The following is a 6453-nucleotide window of genomic DNA, read 5'->3' on the forward strand; positions in this document are numbered from 1 at the left end:
GACCTTTAAAAATCTTTTACCCCCAGAAGTGGGGCTTTATTTAATTTATGTTTATTTCCCCGGGTAGGGTGGGGAAACATGGTTTTGTTTTGAGTTTTAAAAAAGGGTTTTATCTCTGCCTTGTGTCCCCAAAACCATCCATAAAAAATCAAAGTTTTATATTTCGACCTCTCACACCCAATCGGGGCCCCCCACATCCCATGGGGCCCAACGGCCCAACCCAACAAGAAAACCGAAATCCAGCTAAATTCCCCGAACTTTAACAATCCTTTACCCCTGTAAAGTGCCTTTTTTATGTTAATATTCCGGGGTTAAGGTGGGACCAAATGTTTTTAGTTATATTAAAAATGGGGTTTTCTGCCCTGTCCCCCCCCCCCCCACCCCCACACCATCCCATAAAAAATCAAAGTTTTTATTCCGCCGACCTCTTCCCCAAACCCACCTCGGGTACCCCACTCCCAGGGCCACCGGCCCCCAAACCCCAAATAATGACCGATAAATCCAGCCCTTAAATCCAGCTTACAAAAAAACATCTTTTTAACCCCTGTAAAGTTGCTATTTTTATGTCCCCCCCGGGGTGTAGGTGGGGACTGTTTTATTAAAAAGATTATTTCAAAAATGGGGTTTTCTGCCACGTCCCCCCCCAAACCCATACCCCCATAAAACAATCCAAAGTTTTGATTCGACCGCTCTCAACCCCAACTCGGGGGGGGGGGCCCATCCCAGGGGCCCCCCCCCTACGCCCCCCAACCCAAAAGAACCGAAAATCCAGCAAAATCCTAGACTTAAAAAAAATCTTTTAAACCCCTGTTCAAGAGCCCTTTTAAAAAATGTAACCCGATGGGTAAAAGGTGGGGACATGGTTTTAAGTTTTTTTTTTAAAAATGTTTTGTTGTTTCTCTGGCCCTGCACCTCCAAATAACCAATCCCAAATAAAAATCAAATTTTCTTCGTCGACCCCTCTTCAAAACACCCACCTTTCGGGGGGGGCCCACTCCCCAATGGGCCCACGCGCCCAACCCAAAATGGGAACCCCGAAAATCCAGCCCTAAAAATCCAGACCCCTTTAAAAATAATCTTTTTAGCACTACCCCTGTAAAAGTGGCTTTTTTATGTTTCCCGGGGGTAAGGTGGCCATGTTTTAAAAGGTTCAAAAATGGGTTCTGCCCCTGTCCCACCACCATCATCAAAAAAAATCAAAGTTTTTATTCGACCTCTCAACCCCCCACCCTCCGGGGGCCAACTCCCCCCCCCAAGGGCCAACGCCCATCCCAAAAAATTGAAACCGAAAAAATCCAGCCTAAAAGCCCGAACTTTTAAAATCCATTACTCCCTGTTAGTGGCCGTTTTATGTTCCCGGGGTAAGGTGGGAATCATGTTTTATTTTAAGTTTTTTTAAAAATGGTTTTCTTCCCCTGGTCCCACCACCCATCAAAAAATATCAAGTTTTTCGAAATTCGACCTCCTCACCCACTCGGGGGGCCCACAGTTTTTTTTTTATATCACCCCCAGGGGCCCACGCCCCCATCCCCAAAATGGAAAAACGAAACCGAAAAAATCCCAGCTATATCACAACTTTAAAAACAAATCTTACCCCTGTTACAGTGGGCTTATTATGTTTTCCTGGGGGTAGGTGGTGACATGGGTATTTTAGTTTATAAAAAAATGGGGAGTTTTCTGCCAGCCCCACCCCCCCAAAACCAATCATAAAAAAATCAAGTTTTTCCCCGAACCTCTACAACCCACACCGTGGCCCCCACTCCCAGGGGCCACCGCCCCCCCCCAACCCAAAAATGAAAAACCCTAAAAAACCCACCCCAACAGCTAATCCAGCACATTAAAATCATTACCCCTGTAAAGTAGCCTTTTTAATTTCCGCCGGGGTAGGTGGGGACATTGTTTTTTTAGAAGTTTTTAAAAAAATGGGTTCTTGCCTGGGTCCCCCTAACCCAATCATAACAAAAACCAAGTTTATTTCGACCTCCTCAAACCCCTCGTCCGGGGGGGGGCCCACTCCCACCAGGGGGCCCCACGGCCCCCCATACCCAAAATGGACCGAAATCCAAGCTAAAAAAATCCCAGAAAAACGCCTTAAAATCTATTTACCCCCTGTAAGTGCCTTTTAATTTTCCCGGGGCGTTAGTGTGGGAACCATGGTAGTTTTAAGTTTAAAAATGGGTTTTCCGGCCCTGGGTTCCCCCCCCCCCCAAACCATCATAAAAAATCAAGTTTTTCGGACCTCCAACCCCCACCTCGGACCACTCCCAGGGGCCCCCCACGCCCCCCATCCCAAAATGACCGAAAAATCCCCCAGCTAAATCCCAGACATTAAAAAATTCCTTTTTAACCCCCCAGTAGTGGCTTTTTATGTTTCCGGGGTAAAAAAGGTGGGGGGGACCCCATGTATTTTTTAAAAGTTTAAAAAAATGGGTAAATTTTCCCTGAGCTGCCCTGTCCCACCAAAACCATCATAAAAAAATCAATTTTTCGACCTCTCAACCCACCATTGTCGGGGCCCCACTCCCCAGGGGCCCACGTCCACCTAATCCAAAAATTTACCTAAAATCCAGCTAAATCCAGAACATAAAAAATCTTTAACCCATGTAAGTGGTTTTTAGTTTCCGGTGTAGGATGGGGGAACATTGGTTGTGAATTATTTTCAGTTTTTTTTTTTTAAAAAAATGGGGTTTTTCTGCCCCTGGTTCCCCCCCCCAAAACCAATCCATAAAAATAAAATCAAGTTTCCGAACCCCTCTCAAAACCCCACCTCGGCGGGGCCATCCCACACCCAGGGGCCCCGCCCATCCCCAAAATGAACCGCAATTCCCAGCCTAAAATCCATACGTTTAAAAATCCCTTTACCCCGTAGTGCTATTAATGTTTTCCGGGGTAAAAGGTGGGGAACCATGTGTTTTTTAAGTTTTTAAATATGGGTTTTTCTGCCCCTGTCCCCAAAAAAACCAATCCATAATCAAGTTTTTTCGGACCCCTCTCAACCGGGGGGGGGGGGGTGGGGGGGACCCCCACCTCCGGGGCCACTCCCAGGGCCCACGCCCCTATCCCCAAAAATGGACCGAAAAAATCCCAGCCTAAAATCCCAGAACTTTAAAAATTCTTTTTACCCCCTGTAGTTGCTTTTTATGTTCCGGGGTAAGGTGGGGACAATGGTTTGATTTAGTTTTTTCAAAATGGGTATTATCTGGCCCTGCCTGTCCCCCCCAACCCATCCCATAAAAAATTAAGTTTATTTCGCGACCACTCCATCACCCCACCTCGGGGTCCCCGGGGGGGCCCTCTCCCCATGTGGCCCCACGGCCCCATCCCCCCAAAATGACCTGAAAATCCCAAACCTAAATCCGAACTTTTTAAAAAATCTTTACCCCTGTAGTGCCTTAATGTAACCCGGGGTAGGGTATTGGGACAATGGGTTTTGAGGTTTTTTTTAAAAATGGGGTTTTATTTTTATCCTAGCCTGTCCCAAAACCTATCCATAAAAATCAAGTATTCGTCCCGAAACCTCCTCAACCCCACTCCCGGGGCCCACTCCCCAGGGGGCCAACGGCACGCCCAATCCCCAAAAATGAAAAAAACCGAAAAATTTCCAGCCTAAAATCCCCAGACTTTAAAATCGTTAACCCCCCCTGTAGTCCTTTTTATGATTTCCCGGGGTAAAAAGTTGGGACATTGTTTTTTTAGTTTTTTAAAAATGGGTTTTCCCCCTTTGCCTGTCCCCAAACCATCATAAAAATCAGTTTTTAGACCTCCTCAAAACACCCTACAACGGGCCCCACTCCCAAGGAGGCCCCGCCCATCCCAAAAAATGGGGACCCGTAAATCCAGCCTAAAATCAAGACTTTAAAAAAATCCTTTACAAACCCCCTGTAGTGCCTTTATAAAGTACCCCCGGGAGGGTGGGAACATGTTTTTTTTATTTTTTTTTAAAAAATTGGGGTTCTTGCCTGCCTGTCCACCCCCCCAAACCATCCATAAAAATAATCAAGTTAATTCGATCGTCCGACCTCCCACAACCCCACCCTCCCCCAGGGTCCACGCCGCCCAACCCAAAAACTAAAAAAAAAACCGAAAACCAGCTAAAAATCCCAGAACTTTAAAAAAAACTTTAACCCCCTGTAGTGGCTTTTTTATGTTCCCGGGGTAGGTTGGGTACATGTTTTTTAAGTTTAAAAAAATTGGGTTTCTGCCCACTGTCCAAACCCAAACATAAAAATCAAGTTTAATCGTACCCTCACTCAACCCCACTCTGGGCCCCAACTCCCACCAGGGGGCCCCCACGCCACCCAAATACCCCCAAATGGAAAACCGAAAATCCAGCTTTATATCCCCCAGTACTTTTTAAAAATCTTTACCCCTGTTAGTTGTCATTTTTATGTTTCCTGGGGGTTTAGGTTGGGACCATTGTTTTATAAAGTTTTAAAAATTGGGTTCTGCCCCCCTGTTTCCCCAAACAAACCACATAAAAAAAATCAAGTTATTCGAAACCTCTCAACCCACTACGGACCCAAATGTTCCGGTGCCAACCTCCCAGGGGCCTCGTTGCCCCCCATACCCAAAAACGAAAAACCCTAAATCCCCAGCTAAATCCCAGACATTTAAAAATCTTTACCCCTGGTAATGTGCTTTTTATGTTCCGGGGTAAAGGTGGGGACATGGTATTTAGTTATTTAAAAATGGTATATCCTGTTCCTGGCCCTGTAAACTCCCCAAAAACCCATCAATAAAAATCAAGTTTCCGAACCTCCCTCCAAAACCCCCAACTCGGGCCCCACCTCCCCCAGGGGCCACGCCCCATCCCAAAATGAACCGAAAAATCCAGCTAAAATTTCCAGACTTTATAAAAAATCCTTTACCCCTGTTAAAAGTGGCTTTAATTATCCCCGGGGTAGGTGGGGACCATGTCTTTAGTTTTAAAAATGGGGTACAGGGCCCTGGTCCCCAAAACCAACATAATAAATCAAGGTTTCGACCTCTCCAAAACCACTCGGAACCCGACTCCCAGGGGCCACGCCATCCCCCAAAATTGACCCGAAAAAAAATCCCAGCTAAAATCCAGAAAACTTTTAAAAATCTTTACCCCTGTAGTTCCTTTTCATGTTTTTATTTCCCCGGGGAAGTGGGGGGACCATTTATTTATTAAGTTTTAAAAAAATGGGTTTCTGCCTGTCCCCAAAAACCATCAAAAACAAATCAATTTTTCCCTCCCGACCCCTTCCCCTCCAACCCAAACTCCGGGGCCCACCTCCCCAGGGGCCACGCCCCCAAATCCCCCAAAAATGAACCATAAAAATCCAAGCTTTAAAAAATCCCTAGACCTTTTTAAAATCTTTTTACCCCTGTAAAGTAGTTTTTTTTTAATGTATCCGTGTAAGGGAGGACATGTTTTTAGTTATAAAAATGGGTTTTCTGCCCTGGTCCCCCAAACCAATCCCATAAAAAATCAAGTTTTTTCCGTCCGCGACCCTCCCTCAAACCCCCCTCCGGCCAACATTCCAGGGCCACGCCCCATCACCAAATTGACCGAAAATCCAGCTAAAAATCCAAGACCCTTTAAAAAACTTTACCCTGGTAGTGGGCCCTTTTTTTTTATGTTTTTCCCGGGGGTACAGGTTGGGACCATGTTTTTAGTTTTTTTTTTAAAATGGTTTCTGCCCCTGTTCCCCCCCCCAAAACCCATCCCACCCACCCCATCATAAAAAATCAAGTTTTTCGACCCTCCCCTCCAACCCCACTCGGTGCCCACTCCCCAGGGGCCCCCACCCGGGCCCCATCCCAAAATGACCCCGAAAATCTCAGCTAAAATTCCAGAACTTTAAAAATCTTTTAACCCCTGGTAAGTGGCTATATTATGTTTTCCTGGGTGTAAGGTGGGACTGACCCCATGTTTTTAGTTTAAAAAAATGGGTTATTCTGCCTTTCCCCCCCCCCCCCCCCCAAAACCAACACAATAAAAAAATCCGAGTTTAGACCCTCTCCAGAAACCCACTCCAAGGCGCCACACCCAAGGGGTCCCAACGCCCCAACCAAAATGGACCGCAAAAATCCAGCCTTAAAAAATCCAGACTTATTTTAAATCTTTTACCCCTGGGAAGTGTGCATTTTTAATGTTTCCCCGGGTGTAAGGTTGGGAAACCATGGTTTTAGTTTTAAAAAAAGGGTTTTTCATTGCCCCCTGTCCCCCCCCCCCCCCCAAACCATCATACAAAAATCAAGTTTTTTCGAACCTCCTTTCAAAAACCCACTCGGGGGCCCACACCCAAGGGGACCCCCCACGCGCCCCCATCCCAAAAAATGAACCGAAACCAGCCTAAAATTAACCAGACCTTTTAAAAAAACTTTTACCCCCTGTAATGCCACCTTTTATGTATCCCGGGGTAGGATGGGGGGGACCCAATGTTTTTAGTTTTTACAAAAAAGGGGGTATTTTTTCTGCCCTGT

The sequence above is a fragment of the Bolinopsis microptera genome, unplaced genomic scaffold (assembly GCF_026151205.1).
Source record: "Bolinopsis microptera isolate Bmic1 unplaced genomic scaffold, MBARI_Bmic_1.0 sca7, whole genome shotgun sequence".
Classification (NCBI taxonomy): Eukaryota; Metazoa; Ctenophora; class Tentaculata; order Lobata; family Bolinopsidae; genus Bolinopsis; species Bolinopsis microptera.